Raw genomic sequence first — 18,055 nt, forward strand, 5'->3', positions numbered from 1 at the left:
TGCTAGCTAACTCACAGAAAGTGCATCCAAATGTTTGATCAGCTCTCTAGCAATATTTCTGAGGGCTAGCTTGCTCATTTGCTCAAGAGGTTGAATTTTTCTGTCTTAAGGCAAAGGTAGTGATTGCCAAAAGGTGCTGGCCTGAGAAGCCCTGTTATGATAGCATTGCAAGATAGCACTATAAAAAAAGTAAAGCCTGAACTTTCTCATTCTTCAGAGGCTGGGGAGCAAACACATGCAAGAATTAAACACTGTCCCACACCTCACCCGCTTCCCCTCAATGCACAGGGTCTGAACGTTTTGGAGCAGCTTTCTGTAGAATCAATGCAGAGCAGCACTTCTATTTAAAAAGACAGCAGAAAATCCAATCAAACAAACCACACTGGTGCATATGTTGCTTCCGCTGGAGAGGATGAGAGAGCAAACAACATATGCTAGGTATTAGTCATACTGCTTACTACACCAGTGTCAGGTGGTGGGCTGGGGAGCACAGTAGAAGAACCTACATGAATAAACCTGAAGGGCTACATGTCCATCTCAGTTTTCTCTTGAGGTGATGGAGTGATTAACTTTCTCTGACTCATTTATTTTCGCCTTATTCCTCAGCCTGCCCAACTTGCCGAAGAGGAGAATAAATGCTGTCTTTCGATGTGTTTCTTGTGACATGTACAACCATTTTCTGGGTACTTCACAAGCAGTACCTAGTGACCAGAAGATGATTACAATTCTGGGGCATTATATATCTGGGCCAGAGTGGAACGAGTAAGCAAAAAGCAAAATATTCCTTATAAGGCTCTGGAAAAAATATGCAGTTCTACTGGGAGTTTCTTTGTCTTTCTCTTTTGGAATACAGTTGATGCCTGTGGATCAGGAAAAAAATGAACTATGTGGACAGAAATATTTAGAAAATCAGGTTTTTTGATCTTTCTGCAGCCCAGGTTTTGCCATGGATTTTTCTTGACTTTTTTTTTGATGTTTCACATCTCATTCATGACGACTCACTCAGCCTTTGTTCCATTATAGATGACATGTTCACCTCCCTGGCACAAAGCTTCCCTCACACATCCGACTCTCAGTTTAATTGTTAAAGATTCCTCTTTAACACTGCAGCATCTTTATCGATACAGTGCACGTTCCATCATCTCACCTTCTCCTCACCCTACCAGGCTCGTCAGACGCGCATCTCGCCCTCCACTTCCAACCCTCCCGACCCCCCGTCAAGAAGAGAAACACGATAGACTCCTTAAGCTGAGACAATCCTCCAATCCACTGCTGAGCCCATGGACACCGGCCTTTCAGCTCAGCCCACGGAAGAAAAACCTTGAGCTTTGTCTTCTGTCTATACAAGAATATAAAAGTGGCCACACCAGGCTGGACCACTGGCACATGTCTCACTGTGCTCAGTAGTGGGAGGAACATCACATAGAGGGAATTGAGAAATCTGACTAACTGCTCCCTTTGCTTCTTGCTCTTCGTGGCTCAGGAGCTTCCAAAAACTTGAGCAGCATCCTTGTGCTTACCTCTGCTGATCTGAACTTTCTCTGCCACAGTTAGACTGTTGCAACCATTTGCTGACTTACCTAACAACTACTTCATTCAGCCCGTAGTTGAACAGGTAACATCATAATCACAGGGCCACGAGGTCTTATTTTGAATTTGAAGAATGTACCATATTGTTACGGACTTCCACCACCACTCAAGAGAAGTAGAAGAGAGGAGAGTCTGAAAGAGGACAAAAAGGATGGAAATGCTGTTTACAAGCCTTTGGTTTCCTCCACGGGATGGGTTCTTCCTCAAGGTGCTAATGAAATTTAACGTAGCCAGATCAGAGGCCTCTGAGATTTGGAAACCATATGAAAAGGAAGAAGGTGCTGTTAAGGGTAGGATACATTGATGGAGATTTGGAGTGGAGAAGGCATTCAATCCATCCATGAGATGCAATCTTCACGTGGTTTCTACAAGCTGTTCTGAGAATTATATAAACCCTGCTTACAACAGGCTGTGGAAGAAAGACCACATCAAAATCTCTCTGCAAGACAATAATTTAATAGTATACCTCTCCAAGATGTTTTCCAGCTGCTCTTATATGAAGATTAAGTTTTCCTTGCCAGAAATTGTATGTGCTGTGAAATGTAAGATGTACAGAATCATCATCAGATATCATATTTTAATAATAATAGCCAGGCAGCAACCTTTTGCTGCTATTGCTAGGAAAACAAAACAGCTCTTGCTAAACATTGAATATTAGCAGTATGTGAGCTTCTACAAGTGACAGGCCAAAGACTGGAATTTTTTTGTGTGCACTGATGCATGTAACTGGTACAGATACATAATTTAACTGTAGCTTTGGCACAGGATCTATCACTGCATCTATCTATCATGGTTGCTTATTTTTAACACATCCTGTTCTAAAAAAAATTGGACCATAAATGTATTTCAAGGTCAGCTTTATACTTGCTTGTTTTAACACCCAATAATAAAATTAATTCTTTTTCTCTAAAGCAATAGTAAGCTAAAATGGAGCCAGGCTAATGACCTTTCTCACTGGCCATTCACACTGATACTGTCCAGGATCACATAGCTTTTTTATCTGTCACATCTGCCATTGGAAGGAGACTTGCCAAGGCAGAAAGATGAAAGCCTGTTTTTGCAAGCTAAACTTTATGGGCAGGTTCAGGCCTGACAACATATTTTACAGCCACTCTATCCTCATATTTTCTCCAGATTCTGACACAAGACCATGTATAAGAATGACAAAAACATATACATTGTTTTCAGCTCCTGATACTTCAGACATGGATATTCTGTGATGACAAAATACAAGGCACTGGACAACCTTTGGTGCTTACAGTTTCTTTGTTCCTGCTGTGAGCTTTTCCACTGATATTTTGGGCCTTTCTGTCCATTGGCTGTATGAAAGAGGCTTTCTCCGAATGAAGAATTGGTAGTACAGATCACATGGAGAATTACAAGAGCTTTTATATTGCCTGGCTGTAATTCATGCCTTACCAGAAAAAAAGCCCTTTAATGCAATTGCCAACCACTCGAATAAGCAGGTCAGGGATTTGCAAGTTTTATTCTGGCATTAGAAGACACAAATTGAAGTTCCCAAATCCCTCACTGTCAGAAGGAAAAGCCAACGTACATCTGAATGAAAGATGGTTGCAGACTACTTTCCCTGACTCAGCCCACTCTGTCAGGGGCTGGTATTTGTGAAAGATACTCTGATTCTCACTGTGGCATTTCACCAGGCAGAAGTGTGAGTTAACAGACAGAAATGGGAAAGAGATTTTTTTTGCAGGGAAATCCTTGGAACAGTCAAACTTAGCCTGAAGGTGTAAGCTCATGTTTTCACTTATATTGGCTTGTTATGAGATTCTGAGATCCTGTGCTACAGAAATGGGACAGTTTGAACAGGATGATGGTCTAAAATAGCTTGGTAGATCATAGCAATGTGTTTACAACACCCAACTTTGGGCACTGAAATAGCCAGTTAATGACAAAAGACCACATATGGCTGTCATGCGTTTCTTTAACAAGAAAATGAAGCATGGTGAAAACAAAAGTGAAGGTAAAAGGCTTTTGCTTACAATGACTACATCTACTTCCTTATGCTTTTGTATGCTGTTGCCTCAGGTTGTAAATGATTTAAGAAAGGGATTTTGTCTTCCTGCAAGTGGTGAAGTATTCCTCCACCAGATGGTGAAGTATTACAGACCGCTGAAATAATCTTTTGCAGTGCTATTAAGACAAAGAGGTTGTCTCTACATATTCATATGCAAAAAAAAAAGAGGAAGATTTGTGAGAGGAATGTAGGCTTGGCTTCTCCATCACTGTCACTGAAACAGACCTGTAGATATAAATCAAGTAAATGAAGTAATTAAGAGAAGAACAAAGAATCATTTTCTAAAAGGGAGATATACAATGATCAACATCGAGAAAATGAGCTTCAAGCTGTGGTGCTTCAGCTGGTGTTAATGGATATAGAGATCCTGATACCTCCAGACTTACAGGAGTACCTGCCAGCTGCTTGTGTAGCCTTTTGCCACCCTGCTACCTCAGGATGTTGATAAGGATTTAGCACGCAAAAGGATACAGCTGGTTGCACGCGTGCAGTGTAGGGTTCATGGTAAACGATTCTGTTCTAGGAGGCTATACTGTCCTGAGACCAAGATTTATGGGATTCAGGAGATCTATGGAAAAAATCTGGCCATGTACCTGTTTCAGGAGACTGCCATGCACCCCTATCACCAGCAACCTCTGTAAACCTGGCTGTGGTACAGTTCTTGCATCCCTTGCGGCAACATTGGATGAATACTCCCGGAGGGTGGGAGGCTCAACACTAGGAAGCAGGGAGAAGGAGATGAGAAGCAAAAGTGGTCAGGAAGAATAGCACGATTCACAGGACGGTAAGAGGAAAAACATCGGGCAGGAATGGGAAGGGTTTGTAACGTGTGAATTGGGCATTGGTGTGACTACTGTAGAACGACGCTGCACCCTGCTCTGCTGGGCAGAGCACCAACTTGCTGGGCAAATTAGAGGGAGTTGAGGAAGGAGCTGGATGGATGAATAAAGGGCTGGAAGGCAGTAGATCCAAGTGTGACTTGAGGTCAGGCTGTTTACTGATGAAAAAGCTAAGGGGTGGCTCGGTCAAAATCCTTAAGTATCCAGCTGGGGAATAAATCTTTGATAATAGAGGTCCTCTTCTGTTGAGCAAACAACACATTACCAGGAGCTAACGGCCAGAAGCTGATGCCAGACAAACTCAGAGTAGAAACATGTTGCAGATTTCCAACAATGGGCATAATTTTGACAGGAGCAATTTCTGAGGGATTGTGGAGGGTTCTCCATCATGGGTAGTTTTGAAATCAAGGCTAGTATTGTGCAGCTTGCTTTTATGGGATCTATTGTCATTCAGTTACAAGTTAAACTGATGTTTAACCACCAATGACACCACCAATGTGGTGTCCTCTGTTGTTTCATGTTTACATAGGGCCTGCTTGGGATGTCAAAAGAGTATTAACGTGTGAGGCAGTTTTTGAAAAATCACAATTCCTCTGAGCGCACCAAAGGGCCATCTGCAAAGAGAAAGGCAGCTGTGCTTTAGAAAGTCACATCACAGCACAAAGCCCAGCAGAAAAACAATATCTGTGCTGCACAAGGTGAACTGCTTTAGTGTGAGGTCTTACCACTTCAGTAATGGAGATTCAGAAAGAAAATGTCAGTTCCAGCTCAGGACAGTCCTGGGTGAAAGAAAGAAAAATAAAACATTGCAAATGCAACTGAAAGGAAAGTGGTGTTCAGTAAACTGGCAAGCGCAAGGTTAAGTACGTTCTCAATTAGCAGGTGAAATTAAGCAATTAAGCAAATGTTTTCCTAAATGGGGGAGGATATCTTGCTGAGAGCAGATGAACAACCCAGATACTCTGCTTTTCCATCCTAACTTGCTATTGAAAACCCAGGAAAACAGGGCGCATTTTGTGCCTGACTATCTCCATTTCATCTGAGAATTGGCTTTTGCTGGCTGGAGAAGCAGAGCTTATTTTTGCACAGGTGGTTCCACTGCAAGTGTATGTTTATTTTTTTTTCTACTAGAATTTTTTTTATAATCACAGGACAGTTGAGAAGCCTCAAAACTTTCTGAAGTGTCAGACACCAAATTATACGTTGTGTATTCGCAATAAAATGCTGCCTCCTAGAGGTGACAATAGTTTTCTTACAGTTTCTTTTAAGAGTTGGTTATACATGCTGAAGTTTCGATTTTTTACAACGCCAATGCTGTAAAGGATATTTTGCAGAGAAAAGCATTGGGATCTCATACTTTTAGCTAAAATTATATCTCTAGCTATGTTAAGGCTGCAAAGCCAGGAAATTCAAGAATTATGGTTGCCTATAAAGCCTTAGTTCTGTCCACTTCCATCTCAGCCTTGTCTTTAAATCTTTAAGTACAGGATGACATACCATTTTATTTCCAAATGAACTCTGAATAGTTTGCTGATAAGATGCATTCTTTTGGGAAATGAATCAGGGTTATATACTGAAAGCAGCTGGTTTTTATGTGTGTCCCCCTCCAGTGAAAGAGTAGATAAAGAAAAATAAGATTCCAGACTGTTGGCTGATCTTACGGTTCAAGCAGCTGGAAATATACACAATAATTACATGCTTCTTTCTCATTTTCTGTACACCTAACCTGGTACCTTGTGGTCTGATTTACACAAGAGCTGAGCGCTCGCATCTACAGCAAAATTCCATGGGAGCCATGCTGGCTCATGTACAGCACTGTGTGGTATTAAGCATTCTGAAAAAAATAACCTACAACAGGTCTTTAGGAGGTAGCATTGTAGGAGAAAGCCCAAGGAGGCAAGCAGTCCTTCTGGATTTGCAGGAGGGCTTGGAGTCTGTGTCTTCCACCTGGCTGCGTTCCTCATCCCACTGGCTCTCAGACCACAGATACACCACTGTCACTGCAGAAGAAACTTTCAGAGAAAGAAAGGGAAGACTCATAAAAAAGGTTGTCATGTTTTTCACTGCAGTGCAAGAAGGAAGCTAGCAACATGATGGCCAAAGCAGCATCTGCTTTTGTGTGAGTTAATTCTGTTCTGGGAGCAGATTGCCTTTCCCTTAAATGTTATGTGCAGTTCTCACCTCTCTGGTCCAAAAAAGGATGTCACCAAACTGAAAAAACTTCAAAGATGGATCAGAAAGGATGATCGAAGGTGTGGAACAGCTTCTGCGTAAGGAATGAATGAGCAAGCTACAGCTCCTCAGCCTGGAAAAGAGATACTGCAAGGGGAGAAGAAAGAGGTCTCTGAAATCCTCAATGTACTGGGGAAACTGGCTAGGGATCAACTTCCCGATTCCAGTACAAGAACTACAGGGAGGATTCAAGCAGGATCCAAGTTCAAAACACACAAAGGGGAGGTATCATATATGTTTGCCCTGTTCTTATGTGCTTCTCTAGGCAGCCACTTTTGGCCCCTGTCAGAGAGAGGACACAGGGTCAGAGAGGCCTGTGGTCTAATCCTGGGTGGCTATTCTAGCAGACATCACATGCTGTACAAATTTTCTTTCCTACATCTTTTAGGTAAAACCCTGAGAATCAGCTTCTTTTTTGGAAATGTTATTTTGAGTCACTGACTCATGTAAAGTAGCAGTTTGGCAGCAGCTGTTGGCCTCTTATGCTTTCTTTCCATGTTTCCTTTGAGCCTCGATCAGAGTTTTTGTGTATTCCCTCCCTCTGTCCAAGAGGCACAGGTAGGAAATCACAGCGAACAGACTGCGAGTCGATCTGCTTCGTTTAGTCGCTCACTGTGCTTATTGGGGTCTTTTGCTAGGTAGCCCCATCAGCAGAAACTGCAAGTACCTCAGCAGTGGTAGTTCTTAGTGCCAAATGGTGAATCACTTTTTGCAGTGATTTTTGTACTGTTATTAATATCAAGAACACCACAGGAAGAGTTTTCCCTTAGACAACATCACTTGATCCTGTCCCTTGACATAGAGGCAGAGAAAAAAGCAGAGGAAGTCATTACCGATAAGAGAAAGAGACACTCACAGTTTCTAGTTCTGGAGTTGAGAAATTAGGTTTCTGTTCATGTTCATCTCTAGCGATTGCTTGTGACCCACAAGATTTTGTCTGGTTTTGGAACATTTTCTATAACACTGGTATAAAAATTTCAGACAGCACTCCGATAAAAAGAGTTGGCGCATATGATCGTGTACCCAGACATTCCAGTCAAGAGACAAAGAGACCTTACAAACGCCCTCTACAAAATCAGCCTTTTCAGAAAACAGCCTCCAGCTATGAGGGTAGATGCCTTCCATTGAGTTTATTGACAATGAGTTAAGTGCAAAGAGTGGCATGGGTCCTTGCTTACGATACCCTTACTGCTCCACTGTGGTGACCTGCCTGACCTCCATGCCTTCTTTTGAAATACTTGAGACTGGGAATTGGTTTTGCTGTCTGCAAAAATATATGCTATTTTTAGCTTTTCAGATTGAGATCATAGTGAGATCTGACCTCATCCTGGTCAAGTTTGACAGGTAGTTGCTACTCAGAATGAATGTTGTCCAGTGTGAAATAGAGCAATAGGTCTTTGACAGTTCACACTCCAGCCAGCACCGTTATTGACAGCTTTGCAGTCAGGCCGAATCTAACCGATCTTGAGATAGCCACCACCTTCAGGATTTAGGCACTTTTGTGGTGGAAAACGCAGGGGCATTGCCTGTGACTGCACCAGAGGGCTGTACTTGCTTTGTACACAGCTTTCGTTCTCCAAAGTAGTCATGGCAGAACCTTCCTCTAACGTGAGACTGAAAAAGTTACATCCACATGCTCCTTTCAGTAGCTCTAGGGAATTGTTTCCTTATTTTTCACAATTGCCCGAATTATACTTCAGAGAGGACTGTCCTCTCCCCAGTGGGCTCCCTGACTTGAAGCCCTGTGTCCTCAGCTGTTCCATAGTCCTGCTGAAAACTCCTGAGCAAATTGTGTTCCAGCTGCAAAACTGCAAAGTGGGTCAGAGGCTCTTCCCTGGGTAAAGTAGGAGGAAATCTGACACAGTTATAGTGAAGAGCAAAACCCTTACTGCAAATTCCCTTACTTGACTCAGTCGTTTCCACTCTGGTTTCCACAGTCTCTACTCCACTGCTGTGCTTACACTGGCCAGCTCACTCTATCCTTTTTTCCTGGACACATCTGTGACTTTTGAAACTCAGTTACATCCTCCCTCTACTTTCATAAACCTTTCCCTCCTCTTTATCCTCTTGCTTTTTCTATCTGTTCATTTTGTAGGTCTTCTCTTGCCCTCAGCATATGAGAATCCATTATCTATTGAGAGAATAGATAATTCTTCTTCCTCTATACCTTATCTCCACTTGATCTTTTCCTGAGCCATTTCCACTGTCATATTTTATAAATAGTTTACAGAGCCCATACCAACATCTGACTGATCTGTCTTCTTACAATGTGAAATCTCAAGTTGACACTGATGTCTTCTCCCAAGAGACTTCGTATGAGCTTAAGTCTAACACAGTCATATTAAAACTCACGATTTTCCCATCCAAGTTGCCTTCACCATCCAACATCTTCTGTCACACCACTAGTTACATATCAAAAGCCCTCAACACTCAAGCCCGTATGTCTTGGATGTCCCCAGCATGACATATACATATCATATCAGCAGCAATTTGCATCTTCTTGGTCAGTGCCAGGCTCTTGCTGTCCATACAGCCTAACTCCTCTGAAGTATCAATTCCACTGAAGATGTTTTGTGGCATTATCACACAAAAATATGTGATGAAGATTAAATCACCCCAAAGCTATGACTTAGGAGAGAAAGACTTTTTGTTCCAACAAAGTTTAAATTTTGCATTTCACCTAAATTGTGGCAAAATACATGAATCTTATGTCAAAATTTCTGTTCAAAGTTGAGACACGCTTGGTACCAGACAGTAGGAGGGAAAGGTCAGCTCCTGTCTCTAGGACAGGAACAGTTGTGTAATCTTCAACAGTTGCATGGCAAGGTGTGTAGGAGAGATGGCTGCCTACAACTTCTTTTCCCAGTTTGGCTAGCTCTGCACAGATCAGGACACAGAAGTGACACACTATGATTAGATTCAGAGGCGGCTTCTTTGTTTAAAACAACAATGTAGATAATGCTGCACTCTGCAGCACTACCCAAGTAGTCTACTAGGTGAGAAGGAGCTCAGATGGACTCTCTTCACCCAGAGCTGCAAAATTTGTAGCTTAATCTCCTAACCCAGACCTCTGGCATGTCACAAGAAAGGAGAAAAACCTTTTGCCTCCATTGCCACAAAACAGGATCATTTCCAAACACGGCAATGACCTTTGGCAAAATCAGAAATTCAGCCACTAGAGTGATCATAAGGCTAAAGACAGGGTGCAGAGCCCAGACCTCAGTTAGAAGTAGGCCTCCTTCCTTCCCCATGCCCTGCAACATAACAAAAGATGAGGGATAAGGAAGGCAGATGAGAAGAAGCTGCTGCCAAGCTGAAGGTAAAGAGGTGGCAGTGTCCCATTTTCTCCCCAGCTTTTCTGTCGCTCCCCTCCAGACCTGGCTGGGTGAACACATTTAGGCACGAGTGGAGGGCTGCAAACCCAGACAGTTACTCAGTATAAGGATCAGCTTGGTGTTCCCCCCGCTTCCTCACTTTTACTTCATGGAAGGATACGTAACCAACATATGAGCTCCAAATGTACTCAGACCTTCATTCCCAGCTGCGGTCCCACCAAGAAGAAGAGCTGCGAGTCCTTGGCAGCTTCAACGGCATAGGGCAGGAGAGGCCCTGGAGAGAGGTGAGGGAGCCCCTTGACCACCTGCAGGAACCTGGGCTGGGACAGGAGAGTTGCCTGGGGGAATGACCCATTCTGATGGGAAATGCACTTAAAGTGTGACAGTGCCTGTCTGTCACTCTGGAGAAACACCACTGCTTCCCTTTTCCTCAGCTTGGTTTGTTACCCCTAGCAAGTGGCTGATAGCAAAGATGTATGTGTAAGCAGCAGAGTGTGAGGAATTTAAGTGAAAATACTGCTTAATGAAAGGCTACTCTAAATCACCCCAGAATAGCAGTCAGACCATCTGCTACAGTAACCATACTCTGGCATGTGGAAGAGATATCATTGTCTCATAACAGCTCATAATTTGGGCCAACTGCCTTCATGGACAGCAAAGAGCTTCAGTCTGTGAGTGCTTTAATCACATACACCCATCAGCAGACATGCATGTGGTCCTGCTCCTGGGAGGACTGGTAGGTCAAGACTTCTGCCCAGTTAGTTGCATGATTAGGCACAAAATGACAAAGTTTTCCTGGTTAATTGGGTAAAAAGGTTGACTTGATCATTTGATACATACAATTATTTTTTTCTATTTGCATTTTAGGTTTTTTTTAGTTATGTCATCACATAAACCAGCACCTTTGTGCTTGTTTCTTCATCAAACCTCAAGATACCAGAATTGCAGTGGTCCGAGGGTAGAGCCATAATTCATCTAATGGCAGGCCACAGAGACTGCCTCTATGGCCCTCATAAATTCTTGGAGAGACAAACTCTGCATTCTCTTCTCCCTTTTATGATGGTCCAAAATGAGTAACACATGGGCCTCTCTCTCTTCTAGATCAGAAAAGATTATCAGAATAAAGAAAGTGCTAAATACTCCACCCTTCTCTCCTTTGCAGAAACTAACCACTTTGAATATTCCACATCACCCACTTCTTCAATTTCCTATAAAAAAAGAATTTATTTAAAGGAGGAATACAAATATACTCAGAGACCCTGTTTCTGACATTCCGTATCAGAGATAGAAGGCAGATACATGTGTAAAAGGTGGGAGCAGACCTCTAAGTAGAAGCTTTCTCAGAGTGCCTTAACCTTGATTTGTTGCTGAACACATTGTGTCTTTTGCAGATCCACAACAGAATCATCCCTGTAAGAAACCAGAGCTGCAGTTCAAATCTTCCAGTACAAATAAATGGTTTTCCTGCATACAAGCCTGTGAAATGAGAGCCAACGCTGAGTCCACTGAGGAGAACTGAAATTACAGCAAAGACGAACCTGAAGCCAAAAGCCTAGACTTGAAAGCCCTCAGATTAAAGTTTGGCCATGCACACATCTATCAGCTAATTACAGAAATATAAAATAAATGAAATATGAAACCATAGCTAGGCTTTTCTGTCCAGCAAAAGATCTCAAGGCAGCCTCTATATTTAAACTGCAAGTTCTCTAAGGAGAGGGATGTGCTCATTGAGCAACAGAAAGAACACTGGTAAGTGCTTGAAAAATGATAATCATAGAACATGTGGCAATGTCCCTTTAATGTGTTCAATAACTAATGGCAGAGTCACCGCAGATGAGTGGAAAAGAGAGGCCCCCTTGGAAGCTTTTTCTTTAATGTAATCACAGCTGTAAGCCAAGGTTAATGGAGCCACAGCTCCCCTGGGAAGCATCACAGATAGATTGGTCATGGTTTGGGTAGCAGCCATCCTCTATTCCCTGTTAGGTCCATTCTTCCCCAAGGGAATGGTGAAGGTATCGGACCGGCACCCGTCTCCTCCGGGATGCTTCCAGGCCCTGGGGTGGAAAACCCTGCAGTTCTTAGGTGACCTGGAGCAAATCAGTAATGGGAAGGGGAGAGGGGTGCACGCGTGTGTGTACACATTCAGGTCCTCCTGCTGTGAAACGGGGAAAAAAATCTTATTTCCTTTCCAGATGGGAGTGCTGGAAGGGTAAATCCATAATGATTTATGGCGCATTTGTATGTGCTGATAGCAGAAGCCCTAGCACAGCACAAAGAAAGAGGCGATTTTCTGCTCCTTGAGGAATGGGAAACCCTCAGAAACTGAAAGAGGATGAAGGGGGGTTTTCCTGTGACAGATTACATGGTTAAATCTTGAGTTGTAGCTGTAGATTTTAAAATGTGAATTATTTCCTTGTAAAAGCTAAACCGCGGCAATGAGAGGCGATGGAGGTGGTTAGCCCAGGCTGAGGCTGCGCTGCGCAAACCAGCCCAGGGACTCTGCCGGCACGGGGCAGCAAAGCCTTCGGCCTCCCACCCTTCTTCTCCTACCCACTGCAGCTCTGCCAGCGCTCTTCCAGCCCTCTTCCAGCCCTCTTCCAGCCTCCCTTGCAGCAAACCTGCTAGTCCAGTCACTTGCCCTGCTGTCCCCAGCTCTGCTGCTCTGTCCGACCTGACGGGGTGGCAGGTCCTGCTGGTCCACAGTCCGGACCCCCTGGCCCTCGGGCCAGACCGTGCCCCTCAGTCTGGCTGTCTGAGACCCACCGGGTTTTTGCTAACATGCTCACAACAGACAACAAGCAAAACAAACTTGCAGGCTGTCCTGCCGTGCCCAGGAACCTGCGCCGCATCCCTTACAGTGGTCAAAGCTGTCAAAGATCAATGCTTTCTTCGTTGGGGGCAAATGTTCTCTTTGGCAGAAGACTTCAGGAGCAACAAGCAGATTCTTTGTTATTTGGTAGTTTAAAGTTTATTATCAGGCAATCTTTCCAATGTCAATATTTAGTCACTACTGTGTGCCCGGATAGCAACTCTCTTAAAACAAGACAGGGGCTGCAAGGGCTATGCTTTAACTTTTCCTAAAGTACTTCTCTGTGGATCCAGATAAAGTCAGAAGTAGCAGGGGAAGGTGTCCAAACTCATCTGCCCAGGAGGCATGACAGGAGCTACAAATTATCCTCCCAGAAGAGGAAACAACGCCATACGCTAACCTGGTAAAAGGGTGTAACTCACGGCGAGGCTCACATTGCGCAGGGAATTGACATTCAGAAAAACACAGTAAGTCCGAAAACATCTTCTCGAGATTCCCATTGAAAAATTCCAAAAGTCCTGCAGAGAGGATAGCTGGGAAGCCAGTAAATGAATAACAGGCAAAGGTGTTGAGATAGGCAGTACAGACAGCCCTTCTGATGAGGTAAAAAGGAAAAAAAAAAGTCGGTGAAGTGCGGCTAGCTGATGGTGATGATAGTGTATGGGAGCATATTTGTTCCAGGGCGAGAGACAATGACTAGGATTACCAACAGACTCTTTATCAGGCAGATCTGTGTCCCGTAAAGGCAGAGATGTGGTGCTTTTCATTTACAGCACATGCAGCCAGCTCCCATGCACTCATCTGAAAAGCAGACAGGAGATGATGTTTTGACTCCCTTAGTTAAATCCCCAAAGAAGCGTTCACAAAGGTCACTTACATGGCACAGTTACTGTGACCAAAAGCTACCCGTTAGTAAGAGGAGACCCATTCTCACAGAAGGTGAAACCAAGCAGGGGAGCTGGCTGGCATTGCACAATCTGTCACAAGGAGAGGCAGAGAGGAGACATCCCCAGTGCTATATGTGTACGGCTGGGGCAGCACCACCGTGGGATGGCATGTGTCCCTTCAGAGGGCAGAGACCACAGATAACCTCAGGCACTGCTCCAACAGCTCGCACCTTACCCCATCACACGGATTCCTCTGCAATCAGCCTGACATTGTTCTGCAGGCTGGAAACATCATGTAAAACCTTTGATCCGTCCCTTCTTCACCTAAGGGCAGCAGACAAATCAGATGGCTTCTCCTGATAACAGAAAGGAATTTGTTGTTTTTTTCAAGGCAATCAGAAGTTCATTACTAGAGTTGTCCAAATTAAAGTTCCAGTTTCATCACCTCCATTCCCCTCCCTCAGCCCAAATAATCATGGATCATATGTCATTACAAATGCTAGTTTAATTGCTAAATTATGTTTTGCTAAATTTGGCCTTGAAATCTGATTTTGAAATTAAAATCAACTTTGTTTCAACATTTATTTTAGAAGTTACAATGTTTTGTTTTTACTTTTCCAATTTTTTCTTTACTAGGTTTTGGTTTGGGTTTGTTTTTTTTTTTGCTAACTGCATATTTTTCTTCTGTAAAGAACAATCCATCACCAAAAAAAATCTTTTTCTTCATTGTCCCTCTTCTTCTGATGACAGACTGAACATCCAAGTTTCTAGGTTTGGCTCTTTGAATAGCAAATTGACCAATCAATAGCAAGCCAATGTTCATCATTTAGGTGTGAGTTGTGTCACAGAAACACTGCCAGGGCTAGGACTACAGCTGGAGCTGGTCATTAGTATCATGGAGGATGTGTAAGTGCACTGCTGAGGAATCTGCAGACCATGCAGATTCATTGCTACAGATGGTGTTAGCAAGGACATGGGAATCCCTCAGGAGCCCCTCAGAAATCAGAAGCACAGCAGAAAGCAGAGTAGGAATCATGTTAGGCAACTCCAGGTCTTCTCTGGGAGGTAGGATCCAAAGAAGTGGTGTGGAGAGAGACATGAAAGACAAGTAAATCTATTGATTCAGCAAGTATGCTCTCAGGTGTGGGAAAAGAGCTTCTAACTGCACTTTGCCTTATCTAGAGTTGTCTTTTATGACACATGTCAGTCTTCTGTACAGGGATTTGAAGTCTATCCTGGTTACCTATGAAACCCTCAGAAGCTGCCAGTGCTGCAATAATAGTCTCAACTAGCAAAGTGCAGCACTGGCTGACATGAATTCAGCTGAAATTATCTGCTCCTATCACTGCATTACCAAAAAGGTATGGGCAATTGGAAGGAATTAAAATGTGATTGTAGAATCAAGACGAATTGAGTTATAAGAAAGACCGAAGGGCTGAAAGTCCTTTAAGCCAGCATAGAAAAAGCTTGTGTGAGGACTGATTTATATCTGAAAAGTACCTGATAATAAAGATACGACAGAAAAGGAAGTGAACTCTGTGTGATAGAGCGTTACGACACCTGGAATTAGTGAGAGGGAGACTAAAAAGCACTGAGCTGGAAGCAGTGCATGGGAGCAGACTTCCTGGCCAGAGGACTGGGGTTCAGGACGAATGAGCCCAGCACTGAGCTGAAACCAGAATTCCTCTTCCAAATAAAAGTGAGCCAAAATACCGAAATGCCCCACAAAGCAGACATTCCTGAGAAATGATATTGAGCGGTTCTGTCTAAAATAATATATTCCTGGTTCAAACTTGTCATTAATCCCAGAGTATAAATGTGATTGTGTGGTGTTTATTTATGTGACGCCAATCCACAGCAATTTCAGTTACGCGTTGTGGGCCATACCTTTCCTTCAATGGTTGGTTTTGGTAAAGCCAGATGATTTTTAACCTTTAAGATTTGTTAATATCTTACCATGAATTGGGTATGGTAGCTACTGCATAACTTTCATAAGCTGTTCAACATAAACGTGTCTATTTTCTTATTTCCTCGAGTTATTTTTTCCTGCATTTTACTACACAGCAATTAGTAGCTTGTAGTTCCAGAGGTTAGTAGTTATCCATAATAGACACTGTATTTCTTTTTTGTAACTAGGTCTTGATGGTTTACATTATATTTTGGGAGCTGCTTACAATGAAACACTCCAAAGAGAATAGTGATTGTACAACACATATGACTAAATGACACACGACTGAGCATAATCTGAAAGATATCTACAGAAGTGTTGCAACTTTTCTACATCTGCTGTTTTGATTTTGGCTATGTATACTTTACAGTGAACTCCCATATGCAACAGAAAAGAAAATACATTTTCTCAGTAGTATGTCTGTAAAGTCTTTTCTTGGTTATGCATACAGGTCTCTGCAAATCAGCATATGTCCTCAGGCATAACTCCAAGTTTTGTAGCGGTCTTTCAGGAGCAGTGCTCTTTTGCTGACAGACTTCTCGCAGACTGTGACACTGTCCAAGTAATTCTTGACATTTTGTTGTTGGTTTTGGACACCTGCCGATCATTGTTCACAGCTGCAAAATCTGTGTGGTCCCTACTGTCCACCAGAAACTGGAATATACAGACGGAAGAACTCGAGTCTGACAAAATTTCCCACATACTTTTCTTCTATACATGCAAAGACAGCTTCTCTTTGCTAAGTCCTAGCTTGGTTCCTAAATGTTCAAGACAATTTCTGTGGCACTTTTGCAGCTACAGGTACCACCTTTACTGCACCTGGTAAAACCGTGTCCTATTTTTGCAATATCTCAAAAAATTAAGTATTTTTTGATTAGTGAAAACAGGACTGCTGACAATTCCTCCCCCATGAATACCACACTTAGGAAAACAACCAAATATTGAATCTAAATAGCAGGCACAAACCAAAGCTGATAGGATCTTCAGGACAGGCAGCAGGCATGTCAGCACTCCCCCTTACTCTGCTCTGTTGTGCTTACTTTGCCAGCTGTAGCATTTACAGCCACATTCTTGATCTCCCCCATCATCACTAGCGTTAGCATGTGGAAAAGGTGGCACGCAGCAATCTGATGAACTGCTTAATATTTCAGCATATTAACATGTCCAGCATAAAATGTGCAGCAGCATCCTTTTTGCCATCCCAGTTGCCTCACTCTTTCCTGAGCACAAGCAGTTAACCAGTCACTCAGGAGGCTGTAGTATTTTCCCAATAACATGCTACAAAGGTGCTAAGGTTACCAACCTTCCTAACTTGCTTTTTAACTTTGTTTTATTCCCTCTCTATCTCTGATGCCTCCTTTTGCTCCTGGACAGGTTTTCCCTGAGAGCAGTCTGACCTTTCCTTTTTTCTCCCAAACTCTAACAGAAGCAGATAGTACGCAAGCCCCATTCTGCAGTACCTTTTTGGTATGGTTTTGGCATACCAAGGCATCTGGCATGACAGAGATTTGTTTTGCCCCTGTATTGAGTGAGAAACCTGGAAGACCATTCTAGGACTGCAGACCAGAGCTGCACAACTTTGCTTCCAAGGAAGATTTTCATCCCTATGAAACACAAATGTGAAGAAAGGCACTTAGCATTACTTAGCGCAAATATTTATGCGCACAGAGGACACACAAACTGCCTGTGTCAGCAGGATTAGCATGCTGACAATGCCTGCTTGATCTTTGTTCTTTCATGGTCACAAGGACCCTGTGCTACCCTGCTTTTTACTATCTGGTGCCCAGGACCTACCTTACTTCAGCCAGAGTGCAGGGATGGAAAGGGAAAAGTAGTATTCCCCTATGCTGCCTCCCTGTGGGCGTAATGAAAGTTTCTCTCTGGACTTTGTCAGTCCAGACTTACCTAAAATAAGTCAGCAGTGTGTGACTGTGAACTTCTGTTTACTAAAATGAAGAGTAATCCCCAACAGTGCAATTCAGATTACATTTCCCTGTAACTCCTAGCCTTGACTGTGTATGATTTGGAGACAAACAGGCAGAAAGCCCTCTGCTGCTTCTTGATTCATTCACCAACATGGATAACTTATAGAACATCTTACTCAATACAGAAAGAAGGAATAACAGTGTGAGTGTGTGTAAAACTTACTCTGAGGGTACCTGAGCACTGGTATGGTCTAGAGACAGAATCTATACATTCTATAATTCAGTGTCCTTCTCTATGCGTGGAAAGTGTACTCTGACACAAAACAAGCGTGTGTCAGAGACCAGAGAATTCCCCAGCTACGGCACCTTCAGCAATTGGTTCAGCAAGCAGAGCTTTGCTGCTACAAGAGGCTGCGACAAGAGGTTGCTGCAACAAGAGGCTCAATGGTTGCTGG

Source organism: Harpia harpyja, chromosome 3 (genome assembly GCF_026419915.1).
Source record: "Harpia harpyja isolate bHarHar1 chromosome 3, bHarHar1 primary haplotype, whole genome shotgun sequence".
Classification (NCBI taxonomy): domain Eukaryota; kingdom Metazoa; phylum Chordata; class Aves; order Accipitriformes; family Accipitridae; genus Harpia; species Harpia harpyja.